General features: G+C 39.5%; 1 pseudogene; it reads left to right on the forward strand.

Annotated features, from left to right (window-relative positions):
* Positions 1-936: 936 nt before the first annotated feature.
* Positions 937-11104, forward strand: LOC145499759 (uncharacterized; annotated as a pseudogene).
* Positions 11105-14668: the final 3564 nt, after the last annotated feature.

Below are 14668 nucleotides of genomic sequence, written 5' to 3' on the forward strand. Positions count from 1 at the left end.
TTCTTTTTGTTCAATTGTTCTTCTTTGAACTGAATAATGCAATTCACCTTTCTCTGTTTTGTTTACTTTTCGAAATGACTGGCAGTGAGACTTATCCATAAGTTGTGTGGACTAGCAGACAGTCGCCTCTCAACTTCAAGGCAACTTTTGTTTTCATCTGATAACCCATTAGATGACTAGCTTTCGCTTTTTCGCAGCTTTTTCCTCTTCACAGTAGTCTTCATCACCATCTGTGTTATCCTCCGTAGAACTCGCTCATTTCTCATAAAGTCAATCGAAGTCACGAGAAGCTACTCTTTCGTGACCAGTACTTTGTTTTCCCAGGACTGACATAGCTCACTCTTTTGCAAACACCTTTTTCATGATCACTGCTCTGGTATGGCTCTTCCCTCCAGTTAGCTGCCAAAGCAAACTTTTGTTTACATCGTACTCTGACTCCTTGTTTCTGCTGCTTTTTCAGCTATTTCTTTTAGTAATTTGGTTCTGTCGTGCTTAGATAGCTTATTGCACGCCACATTGCATGAATAGGTCAATTGTTTACTCTCGCATTACGGGATGTGATGCATGCTAGTATTGGTCCCAGCATGATGTTCCTTAGCAACCGATCAACAAAACAACCTCAGGAGGCTAAACTATGTCTTCAGGCCTATTGATCAGCAGAAATAAATTCAATATGGTGGAAAAACTGGCACAAAGGATTTTATCGACTGTTTTATTGATATTTGCTTGAAGTTTTCCTTTCCAGACACATTTTATGCAAAAAATATCATGAATGGAGTGGCATTCACAGACAAATTTCTGTTTTATGAAACAACAAAAGGCCTGTTTTCCCCAAAACTTGGCAGGCACTTTCGTAGGGTAATAACAAAGAAATGTGTGGTTGGGGGAAGAGACTAATGCAAGTGATAAAATGTGCGAGTCCCTGGAAGTTAATTTTTAGTCCTGCTACAACAACTTCAAGGATTTTTCAATTAAGGTCTTCCACAACCACAGAAAACTTACTTCTATTTATATTTATACATTTACGTTTTTGCTTTTGGACTTTTCTAGAACCATTGAGTACCCCACCAGGAGGTCTCTGACACATTAAAAAACGTTATGTTTTGTGTACCATACAAGTTTGTGAATATTATTTTGAAGCCTTTAAAGTGTTTTGGGACATACTGTGAACTGCATTTTGCATTTAAAATGACCAAAATTAGCCTGAGCAGGTACCTTAAATCAGGTTTTTCCCAGAATTTACCCTATGACCCCACCTCAAAATTTCAGGAATTAGTAATTGGCTCTGGTTTAATATTCATGCAAAGTGAAATAAAAATCTGTAAGACAGATTCTTCGCAAACTAAGAATATGTGAAATTAAAAATAGCTGAAAATCGGTCTTACAGATTTTTTTAAAATTTTGGCTCAAAACGTGATTCACCCCTATGAATCAACTGTAAAAATTTCATTGTGGGTTGTACAGTGGGTTTTCAAGCGATCCTTGATCAGACTGGCTTTTACAACCTTGGATGAGAGTTGAATTGCGCATGCCCTTGTATTTAAGCATGCGCACATGTGAAGCCATGTATCACCTGCAAGAAAGCCAGAGTAAATTAGGCCCATTTCAGACATCATGCTTCTGTTGTGCTGAACTAAATTCAGGAATTAAGTTAGACAAAAGCACAGCAGAAGCACGGCATCTGAATCAATCTTTTGAATTAAGTATGGCAAGCAATTAATTGCGACAAGCTCTGCCGTGCTACACAACTCTGGCACGGCAGTGATTCAAATGTTGTGCTTCTGTCATGCCAAACAAAATTCATAAATTACAATGTATTTTGGCAAGATTTTGTTCTACGGGGATTTAGGAGGAGAATTGTTACGAGGCATCAGTAAATCCTGAATTTGGTTCTTTTTTTTCGTATTTTTTTTGGCCCTAGGCTTAAACACGTGTTTGAACGGATTTTGGAAGTATTGCTAGGTATACCAAAGTGATTGAACGCCTTTGAAGTGCTGAAGTGGTTTTCATTTTTTCTTAGGGTTACTTGCATCATTTTTGCACGTTCGATTAAAGGGGAACTTAGGCCTATTTTAAGAGAATTTTATATCAATAATTATATTACCTGGAGTATTTTGGTTGGCATAAATCTTACCCACGTGAAATATTTTTATTAAAAAATTCATCCAAAGTTTCGTGAATGACCCGCCATCTTGATTTTGGAATGCGGGAGCTGAAATGGTCAGTGGAATGTCGACTGACGTCATATCGTGAAACATGATTGCCCAAAGTTCACGTGCTTTCAGTCGCAAAACTTTAGTAGCTCAGCTCATGAAATATTTATGTAGTTTTGTTTCCATATAATCTCGCTGTGGAATAGTGATAATGGTCCACTGCTGCGTGCCTGGTTGTATTAACCATTCGTCTAAGACTTCTAACATTAGTTACCATCGCATTCCCAATGATAAAGGATTACAAAAAACCTGGTTAGCGAGGATCAGAAGGGATAATCTTCCTCCATTACAAAACTGTTATGTGTGCAGTGAACATTTCACTGATGATTGCTTTGAAACTGACTTGAAAGCACAGTTAATGCCCGAGCTAAAGGTCAAAAGACGTCTTAAACGTGATGCGATACCCTCGGTGTGTTCTTTTGGGCCTGAACCGAAGAAACCTAGAATAAGTAGCGAGAATCATGAGAGCCGGCAGCGAGCAGAAGAGTTACGACAAGAGGTGAGTGTTGAATATCGAACTCAGACTTGTATTTTTCTCAAATATAATAAAATTTCCTGAACTAAAATTCTTGTCTCCTTTATTTCTTCAAATGGTACTATCCTCATCAGTCGATCGATTAATGGTGAAGTGTTAACGTAGTGTATTTACACTAGTTGTATTAATTTGATTGCTAGGTGGCATTTTCTTGTTCTTATGATATTTTGAGCTGTGCCACAAAGCACTGGTTGTATTGATTTGGTGGTTCTGACTAAATAAATTCTCAGTCAGTGAGTACCTCGGTATGCATTTTAAAATGTCAAATTCTTGTTCTTAAGACTTTTCAAGCTGGGCCACAAAGCACTCAACCAGAAGGAGCTTGCATCATTATCGAAGAACCAGCTGAGTCAGCCAGTTCAATGGCAACCAGCCCAGGGAATTTAAGTGTTTCTTTGCAAGATGCGAGTACTCAGTGTTGTGTGGGAGCAAGGTTTGTGATCACTCGTTCTGAGTACACACAAACCGATCCAGTAGTTTCAACACCAGTGCCACAGCCAGTCAAGACTTTTACTGATACTGGGACACAGGTTGAGATAATCAGGGAATCTCCTGATGGTGCGAACCCTTGCCCTTCTGGTCACAGTAGCCATGTAAAAAATGAAAAGGAAAAAAATTGTGGGGGAATTTACCCTGGCTTTCGACCTGTTGATTGTTATAAATTTGACAAAAAGAAACAGGAATCTGAAGAAAATATAAACACTGACAGTAAACCAAAGAAACGTACCCTGTTTGAACAATTCTATCCATCAGATGAGGAGTCCCCAATTGATCCACCATTGTCTCCCTTGGCTGTGAATGATGATGATGATGAGGAATACAAGTGTGAAATGACTGATAATGTAGGTTCATCTTCAGATGACACAGATTACGAGTTAGATTCAGAAGGACACCCTGAGCAAAAATTCCTGGTTTTTGAGTCGTGCCTAAAGTTACTTCTAAAATTCTGTTCAAAATGTGGTGGAACCATTTTTGAATCCACCGAAACAACTAGTGGCAGTATGTTTTCAGTGAAAATGCTGTGTGTCAATAACCATCTGACTTGCTGGAATTCACAGCCACTGATAAAAAGTATTGCAGCAGGTAATTTACTCTCCTCAGCGGCCATTCTGTTTAGTGGCAATACATTTTCTCATATTGTCCAGTTTGCACTCTTTCTAAATTTTAAGTTCTTCAGCCATACCACATATTACAATATACAAAACAAGTATTTTTCCTGTGGTACACAAAGCCTGGAAAGAGGAAAGGAGTTCAGTATTAGATGAAGTTAACAGGAAAGGGCCAGTCAATTTGATTGGGGATGGAAGGTGTGACAGTCCAGGTCACAATGCCAAATATTGCACATACACTATGATGACAGATGAAGGAAAGGTGGCAGCATTCAATGTTGTACAGGTAACAGAGGTAACTTCGTCTAATGTGATGAAAAAGGAAGGGTTCGAGAGGTGCATTCAAGACCTTGCCAGAGAAGAAGTCACCATAAAGAGAAGTGCCACCGACCACCATACTTTCATCTCAAGTTCCATTAAAAAGGACCATGGTGAAATCGACCACCAGCATGATGCTTGGCATTTGTCAAAGTGGGTGATAAAAAACTTTCCAAGAAGGCTAAAGTGAAAGGATGTGAAGATCTCCTTCCATGGATCCGTTCAGTGTCGAACCACATGTGGTGGTGTTCTGCAACAAGTGATGGCAATGCTGAAGTGCTGAAAGAAAAGTGGCAGTCCTGTTTCATGTGACAAACAAACACAAATGGAATGGCTACACCCACTTTCATGAGTGTTGCCATCCAAGACTGACCAGTGCTCAGATCAGGAAAAGGAAGTAGCTGAAGCCTGATACCCCTGCCTATGTTGCCCTTGAGGAGGGGGTGTTCAACAAGAAGATCTTGAAGGACATTGAGAAGCTGACTGAATTTTGCCACACTGGAGAGCTTGAGTTGTATCACTCTGAATATTTGAAGAACTGTCCAAAGTGTGAGCATTTTTCACACAAAGGCATGGTGGCACACGCACAACTCACAGCACTCAATCACAATGCAAACTGTGGAAGAAAGCAGGCAGTCATCGAATCTGGGCCATGTGCTGGTGAAGCCAGGTGCAAGGTTAGCTTCCCAAAGGCACAGTGGGTGGCTAAGCCAATAGAAGAAAAAAAAAGTCCTATGCACATGTTATGGTTTTGATGGACACTGTTACCAATGCCTGTGAAACCGGTGAAGTTGAAATTGAACCTGAAGCACACCATCTCCCCAAAAACATCTCAGGGAATGCACCTCCAAGAAAACAAGAACTTTTCCATAAACACCAGACCAGGTTTAACTAAAAACCCTACAATTTGGCTGCACGAATGTGGACTAATTTTCATGCAACTGTGATCAAGTACAACTCAAATGAATGAGAGTCGTTTATTACAGCTGTTTCCCAGGGGAATCAGTGATCTCAGTGCACTGAAGGGATTTGGATTGTTTTGAAATGACATTTTATCATCCATCATAATATAGATATGACCCTGGGCACGCTCTGATTGGTCAAAAACCCAGTTTTATCTGAGTAACATAGAAAAAGTGTGCTTTATTGTTTTTCGCCACATCACCTCAATATCATAAGGCAAATAAAGAAGGCTAAGCCATGTGTTTCACTGTGATAAAATACTCCGGACATTTGAACACTCGAGAAATGTAGAAAACACTATTCGCCTACGGCTCATGTTCTCTACATTTCCCTTGTGTTCTAAAATGCACGTCATCTTTTATCACAGTGTAATACATGGCTTAGCCTTCTTTATTTGTGAAATAAAACCAATCCCCCCGCAAAGTCAAAAAAAAAATTAGCATTTGTGTATGAGGTAAAAGACAGAAAATTATTTCCTGTTTTTACAAACAGTAGAACATGTATTTTAATCTTTGTTTCTTTGTGGGACTTTCCCTAAGAAATTATATAATTTGTTTACAAAACAACGATGACTTTGGATGACTGTAGATGTCCTAATGGTTAATATTATTGGTTTTTACCAAAAAAAATCAAATTTAAAACATAGAGTCAAAGCACAAAGGGTGCATAATTTTTTTGTCACCATATGAACCTGCTTCTTCTTATTTATCTGGAAAATGAAAACCCTTGAACTGGAAGTCATCTTCAAATTCTGGTGGAGGAAAGTGTGCTCTAATGCAACACACTGCACATGATGGCAAAGGGACTTATTTCTTTGCCAAGAATACCCCAGCAGCATCTGACAAGTTGACGATAGGCTATGTGCCTGTTAAGTTTATGTTGGGGACCTCCATAGGACTGAGAATACTGCTGCTTATATTGGTACCAGGCTGTCTGCAGCACCCATCTGTTGAGACAAACAGCTTGGAAAACAGCTTGGAAACCTGGATGCTGAGTTATACAAACTGGGGCTTCAGCAACCTCCCCCATCTCTACTGTGTGACTGTTTTTGTCGCACATTTGAGGAAACTCTAAATAGCACGTACGTTCCTCATTTCTGTTCAGTATTTGGCAATTTCCACATGTACACTTAAAGTAAATAAGCTTTGTTTGACTCGGATTTATTGCACACTAAAAACATAAGAACCAAACTTTTCGGGATAACTTAGAAGGTTTTTATCATTTAATGTCAGAGAATCTGGCCTAGTTATAGGTATGCAACAGGTTCTGTCAGTAATATTTTCTTTGTAGATTAAAAGGGGGCTGCAAACCTATCCTTTTGAAGAAGAATAGCAGAATCTAATCTGATATAACATTTTTGCGTTCTGATTGTGATAGAAAACAGCCTTACATGCGTTTTTCTCTGATTTCTAAACAAGAACCAGAACCACTTGGAAGCTCAAACACTGCTCAGTTTGTCAGCACTAGAACAAACCAAACATACAGGTTACTAATAACTAAATTAAAAGTTATTTGTTTCATTTCAGAGGTAACGATGGCAATCGTTCCTTTTCTAAAAAAAGTAGGTTAGCTTAAAAATTATGTTTCATAATCTTGTTACGGTTCTACAATAAATGGAGTATATTGTGTTGTTGATAGGAACAGGGATTCAGTATTACAGAATCGCGGTACAACCAGCTTTACTCCAGGAGGGTGATTTTAAACTGGTTTAGTAAGGTCTAAAATATAGCTTAGCAGTGGATATTGCCTCTAAATGCTTGTGAGATCACAATAGCTATGAATAAAACGAACAAAAACATGCAAGAGCGATTTTATTTTTATTCTTTTTTTATTGTGTTTGTTTACAATTCTCAAGCACATGAGCGTTTGATCTTCACAGCATTTGCAAAACATCAAACGCTGTTTAATTCATGGTGTGCCACGACGATTCAGTTAAATTGCATTGTTTAAGTTAGAAAATATATCTAGAAACTCTCACCAGTCTGAATTTCTGGTACGAGCATTTTCATCGTCGTGTTGATGCTCCTCTTCTAATTCTCCTTCTTCTTCTACACCTTCTTCGTTGGAAGAAAACTCTGGTTCGAACTGGTACGGCAGAATCACATTTTCAGGCATATTTTCATCATCAATAGAAAGATTTGATTGAGATGAATGCGAAGTGGTTTCGTCGTCAGACGTTTTGAAGCGGCTGAAACTAAACTAGCTCAATATACTCAGTTCAGCTCGCTAAACTCCCCAAGCAAAACAAAAGTGAAGCAATGTGGCATCACGATCTGGCGTCACATCTCAATCTGCTGGTCGTTTAAGCTCCTGCAATGAAAAGGAACATGGCGGGTGCAATCTGAAGCTTTGGATCGATTTTTTCATAAAATCATTCATCGTCAATATAAATTATCGCTGTCAAATTGATCCATCCTATGTTAACATCAATACAAAAAATAGTTAAAATTAGCCTTGAGTTCCCCTTTAACACTGACAGCAAATGTTTGGCTGAGTTTTGTTTTCATAAGAAGATGTTCCTGTCCTTTTAGAGACCTTGCAGCTCCCTCAGTCTTTCACTGTGATGGAGTAGAAGTGCTTTGTATGAAACTGAGACAATTTTCTTACCCATGCAGATACAGCAATTTAATTCCACAATTTGGTTGCCCAGTTGCAGAGCTGAGTATGACATTCAACCTCGTGATGGATACAATTTATCAAGAGCACAATCACAGACTAACTCAGTGGAATAATATGTTTCTAAACCCTCCACTTCTTGAAAGCTATGCCCATGCGATTGACTCAAAAGGAAGTCCATTATGCAATTGCTTTGGTTTTATAGATGGAACAGTAAGGCCAATTTGTTGACCCGACCAAAACCAGAGGGTCGTTTATAATTGACATAAGCAAGTACACGGTCTCAAGTACCAGTCTGTTGTCTTACCTAATGGCATGATAGCCAACATGTACGGCCCAGGAGGTAATTGTTTTAATTTAATTTGTTGTTTTTTTCTCTTTTGGGAGGGGGAGATTTGGAAGTATTATACCCTGACTTCACTGAAGTAAAATACTCATTAATCTGATCTCTTTAAGAGGGTAGAAGGCATGATTCAGGTATGCTGGCTGATTCTGGTCTACTTTGCAATCTGGAGCAGCATGCCTTCTCCACAACAAGAGAACCAATGGCCCTTTGAAAACTGCTGAAAATTTTGCATCTGCTGTTGTTGCTGCTTAGTTTGTTCTAGCAAGATTTTCATTATATCCTGATGTTGTTCTCTTGAGTGATCTTCCCGTTTACCCTCGACTTCAACTGGTTGCTTTTGCAGCTGCAATTCTTGCTCTTTCCACTTCTGAACAAGATAATTTTTTTTTAACAAATATGCAATTGTGTCACCTCCACTTCTACGAATTTTGTGCTTTAGTTTCACGTTCTCCTCTTCATTCTGTTACCTTGTCTGTGTTCTGCCCAAGCTTTCCAGAGCTCTGTTTCTCATTTCCACTGCTTTTGCGTTGTCAATTTTCTTATGGTCAGTTTCCTCGGAGTCTCCAGCTGCACTTTTTTTTTCAATTCCACTTGCCTTCTCTTCGTCTTTCATCTTTGCTTTAAATTTCTCACTCAGCAGTCTTTATCTCTTTCTAACAGCACACGTACTGACTTCGATTCAGGGAAACTTAAGGCCATTCAGATTTTTTGTAAATTTTTCCCAGATTTGGCCTCAAGAAATGCTTCCTTTGTTGTACTTAAAGGGTTCAAGTACTAAAATTTCTTGATACAAGCGGTTGTCACATTCCTCTGTCCACTGCATGTTTGATCTGAAAAATCATAATGATATTTAGCTTCAACAAACTTTTCCTCAAACAAACTTGGGTAAATTATTTAATTAAATTTCTGGTTAAGCTTTCATTAACAACAACTTACTGGACTGTTTTCTTTCTTTCTTTGGCATGGTATAACAGAATTTAAACCCTGGATGGAACCTGCTTTACTTTAACTGTAAATAATTTATATTGGTTCCTTTACAATGATATGCCTTTAAAAATATTTTACATAACAACCACTTAATATCACTGTGGCAATTTAAGCTGACACTTGTTAAGCATACTTTAAGTCGAAGGTTTCCATTAAAACTTTTCTAGAATTACCTGTGCGATATATGTACATGCTCTGTCTCCATATTGAAACACTTCACATTTTATTTTTGACCAAATAACAATCCAGCAACAACAGTATAACATTGAAAACATTATCTAAATTGGTGACTTTCAGCAGACTTTCAAGTGCAACAAAATTATCCTGATGACATGATGCAACCATTTGAGTCCATGTGTCACTTGACCAATGAGACGTTGATGACTATGACATTAAATTTACAACACTGATTATCTGGTGATTTTGTTCAAGTGTTATCAACATTAAATTTCTCTGGTTTTCCATGGTTGTGTAAATTCAAAATGAAGCTGTAAATTCAAGTGGAAATTGGAGATACTGGGCAAGTGTTCTTATAAATCTGCCAAAGAGTTTCATGAGTTTAATATTACAGTAACAGCAGCTATTTCATGTGAGATTGTAAAGACAAACTTTGAGTCATGGAATTTTGCTGACCCGATAGTAGTGAGCCCGTTTTTAAAGCCCGTGAAGCGGCCGACATTGAAATTTGTTGTTCCCAACCTTCTCTATAAACTCCTCGATGATTTCAGAAATTGACATAGATAGGAAGTTAGTTGAGTTCAAGGTCGTCTTCCTGTACAATCCTTCAAATGTCTGGCCTGGCAGTATCTGCACCACTATTGCAGTGCAAATTGTTTCAAACTCCACAGAATTTAAACCTGTAAGCTTAATTTGGTTACCTCCATCCTGTATAATTCTGTCAATGATTGAGAATGTGAAATCTTCACCTGATAAGCTTGATAATACACAGGATGAAAAATCCTGAATGAGAACTCCTTCCATACTTTGACATGTTTTGAATCTCCATTGCAAAGAAACACAAACCAAACATGCAGAGACTCAGGCAAAACTTACCTGGCAAGTGACAAAATATGCTAAACATTGTAAATTTCATGACATAGTAACCTTTCATTGGTCAAAAGTGACACATGAACAAACAAAAACCTTCAAAGTTTGAACAAATTTGTCCACTCACTTCATGACAAACATTTCACTTACGCCTGCAGAAGTTATGCAATTGTCCAGCTTGTCCGTCACCCTTTGTTGTTTACATATCGCAAGAAACTCTTTCTCTTCTGTATATTGCCAGGAATTGCTTTTTTGGGCCTGTACTCCTCATGGATAAGGCATCAACTATCACATCCAAGCATCTCGAGCAAGCGTAGGAAAAATTTATGCTTGTGCAGTGTGAGTTCGTGTCTTACGTAGGCCGCAAACAAGATGTAATACCATTTATACAAGTGGCTTTGTGTCTTACATAAGTTTACTTAAGCCGAGTTCAAAACCCTTGTCTTACACAAGCTGCAGCTTATGTTATCTGTGGCTCGTGTAAGACATGAACTGGCTAAAATGTACCGTTTATGCGGCAAGTTCATGTCTTGTTTAATCCCCGGTTTGTGTAAGCCGCGGATTATTTTTCTCGTATAAATGGCCCTAATGTTTTCTTGTGGCATACCGTGAATATCCCACTCGTGGAATATTTCAAGGCATGCCGTTCGAAAACATTGCATAACTAGTGCAGTATACATATATACATATGTTGACATCAGAATCAAAAATCTCATCCCTGAAACCCACCCCGCTATTATCAATTTACTATCACCCATGTACCTGGACTTGAGGAAGGACGTCCAGTCTTAACAGTCCAGCTGTTTCATCTCGCAGACGATGGACAGTTTAAGCTGGTTTGCCTCCCTAACCACTCTGAACCAGTCTTCAGGGAGGTGCACTGTGGCATTTTTTTCCTCTTCTCAATCTGGCCAAAATCGATGTCATTTGGTAGGAACATGTGTCCCCTCATGAGGTACTTGTGGTTGAGTACCTTATTTTTCACAGCATGCGCAATTTTGAAAATTGGCAAATATCACGCGGATATCTGCCAGTCTTAGCTAGGGGAATATTCAGTCACATGAAGAACTTAGGTCAATGGCATGCAAGTGAAAATATTTGATGGATCATAGTGTTTAAACACACAGCTTGAATCTAATGGTTACAAATAATATATCCACAAGAACAAATAAAACCAAAACTAGTATTTGGCAAAAGTGCAAGTGTCATTTTTGCAGGAGTAAGTAAGTAACTTTATTTCAACTCAGGTTGATGAGGCTGATTAGGCCCCTAGCAATACAGTCATGCTAATATGCCAAGAAAAATATCAAAAATATCTAAAGAAAACATACATGATCAATTAACGTCAGGTCAAGGACGCGCGCATCAGGTCAAGGACGCGGCATGGGGACGCGGAATTTATGAGCGTGGGGACGCGGCGTCATGACGCTAATTAATTATGCAGACGCTAACCGAGATTATATATTCTCGGAATCACTGATTCGTGTCATTCCAAAATGGACGCTGTACAGGTCGGACATATGCAAATCGTGCCTGCTGTGGATGACCGCCCACTAATTGACAAGCTACTTACAGGTCAGACTATACGCTGGGACCGTGACAACCCTGAGCACAGGAATCTGTTACTCACTCTGATGGATGATGTATACAGTGACACCTTTAATGAAATGGCCAATTCCCCGATGGTTGACCTAATGGACTTTCCTCACATTAATGATGTCAGAACTGACGTAGCTGTTACTTACAGTGCTTATTGGAATCTTACGCATTGTTACATGGCTGAGTTGCGCCACGTGCTTAACTGCGGGGGACACCGTGGACGTATCGTGACATATCCAGGGCGTGACATTGAAGTTGGAATGTGTTACACCTGTGATGGATACTTGGAATGGGATCATGGACCTGAGGAACTGTGGAACAGGATTATCCGGAGTATGATGCAGCGTTTGTTAAACCCCCTAGTTGTCATGCCCTCATTTACCACAGATTTTAATGACAATGTATATTTAATGTTAACTTCCGCTATGCCTAGGATACACTTGCCAGTATAATAAAATGGAATACATTAATAAAACACTCATTAATAGGCAAAAAATGTAATAGTTAATGATTAATAAAGTTCTAGCTTAATAGCTAGCTAGGCTGAAGGCTTAGGTATCTTCTCATGTGAACTTGATCATCAAGTTGTCTGGATAGTCAAAATACTTATCCCTGTCTGGGTCATGTGCATTTTCTTGTAACAAGTTGTGCGCAATTACAGGATACCAATTCTCCCAGTTAGTCTGGAGAAAAGTTGTCTTGTAAAAAGCTAAACGCTCGTAAACATCAATAGTTACAATTTGTTCTGCTTGTCTGAAGTACGTTTGAGGATACGTTTGCCAAAAGCTGGTATGTTCTAGTACATGTAGTTGATGACCTGTAGTTGTCATCGCGTGATTAAGAAATTGAGTTTTGAAGTCGTTAGCCGGGAGTTGTTGAAAGTGGCGGTATCTAAACTCTCTAGATATCTTAGACCAGGTTACAAAAGGAGGCTTAAACAAAGCCCTTTCTCCTGGTGGATTGTCACGTGTGTCATACTGAGTCAAAAACATTTCACTTGCTGTGGTAAAACCAGCATATCTTAATGGAATAATCTTATCTCCCAAATTTGAAATGGGATCTGCAGTTGCTATAATTATCTTATCACCAGTTCCGTGCGGTGGATTTAAGTCGTTGTCCACTAGTTTGTACAAGTGGTCGCTCGTTTTGTATCCGCTGGTAATTTCCATGAGATTAGTTATGCCACTGATATGCTTAGTTATGATTATAGTATTTGGAGTGCCTGGAATGGTTGTCTCCACTTTCTGAACTTCAATTCTTACTTTCTCTACTTCTACTGTCTTAGTCTTAACTACTGTGTTTGTGATGACTTCGCTGTCATCATCATCATCATCTCCAAAATCTATGGGGATAGGCCCCGGAATGATTATAGGAAACCTAGGATTAAACCCACCACCTCTGCCGCCACCTCCACCACCATCTGGGTCTGGATCAGGATCATCATCAAAGGGGTTTGGCACCCTCTCGTCATCTTTTCCTTTTGGTTCGACCGTCTTGTTGCTGCATCTGACAATTGGAATTAGCTTGGAGGAAGTCATGTGTGGTGCGAGGTATTGTTGGAGTGTTTGACGGTGGTTATTTAGTATATACTCAGCTAAATCATCTGCACCGCTGTCTAAAGCGGTTTGCAAAGCGGATCTTAATTTACTGTTATTCGGAAACTTAATTTCTAGCCACACCATTATTTGTTCCCAGAAAAGTTTCTTTAAGTCTTGGCACCACAGCCAGTCTGTCTGTGATGCTGTTTCTACGTAAGTTGGAGGCTCTGGATTCTTTACGCATAGCCAGGAGCCTTTAGGTAATTCATAGTTAGGATTCTTAAAGTCACTAAAGTCATTTACTGTTCTTTTCTTTCTACTTGGTCTGAACTCTATGTGCCATCCCTCTGGGCATTCCATCTGTGGCAGGTAGGGCATCTGAAATTAAGCAACTTTGTTAGGGTTTGTCGGAACGAAAGGAATTACAGGGTCGCCTCGTGTTAAACTTGGAATTCCAGGTACTTTATCTCCTTTAACCTTAGTTCCCATGTTGTAGTTTCTCTCTCCTGCCCAGTGCTTCTTTGGATAGGTGTCGTGAGTGCCATAGAGTCCATCGTTGGTTGCACAGGTTACACTGGAGTAGAATGTGAGCCAACCACTGATCGTCATGGGCACTGGTGTGTTGTCGTATAGTAGCAAGGGATTCAGGCGTATCATTGCCAGCGGAATATCTCCCCCCCCAGGGACTTTGGGTGATAGAGGTATGCTGTTCATTGCCTCGTGCAGTGAAAGCTCTCATAGACCACAAGTACTTTTCCTTAGCCAACATACCTTCTGCATTAATGGCTGGAAGAGTCCAGTAGCCTCTGAGATCCCCCGCTAGTTGAGTTTTGTATCATGTTTTGATTCAAATTAACCCATGGCATCGTGATGTTATGCGTGTAGGAGAATTGTTGAGTCAGTGTGAGTTGTTGGCATTGTCCTCTGTTGAAGAAGTCAAAGTCCATTTCGTCGTACAAGTCAGAGCCACTCATTTTTAGTTTTGGGAATTTGAGTGTTTTTAATTCCCTCCCATCTTTTTGAGGGTGAATGGATAGAGTGGTTTCCAAGTCTTCGTTCATTTCTATTAAGTCGGCGTAAGGTAAGTTATTCCCCGAGTCAATCATTGTCCAGAGGGTGGGTGGGGAATTGTAAACTGCGTCTAGTGACACACCCTCTGCAGTCGCGTGTTCTTTGTCGTAACTGTGTTGAAACTGTTCGAAAGTAAACCCACATGAATTTGCTTTCATTTTGTCGTAAGTTTTCATCCACATTACGTCGCGTGGAGTCAGTGACATGTGCATGAAATCGTAAGGTATGCGATACCACGGAACCTCCCAGTGGTCTCCCATTTCTGTAACCCAGGGTACATTGTTTTTAAATTCTACCCAGATTCTTCTTTTGAAAGTGCGTTTGCT

The sequence above is a fragment of the Orbicella franksi genome, chromosome 10 (genome assembly GCF_964199315.1).
Source record: "Orbicella franksi chromosome 10, jaOrbFran1.1, whole genome shotgun sequence".
Classification (NCBI taxonomy): domain Eukaryota; kingdom Metazoa; phylum Cnidaria; class Anthozoa; order Scleractinia; family Merulinidae; genus Orbicella; species Orbicella franksi.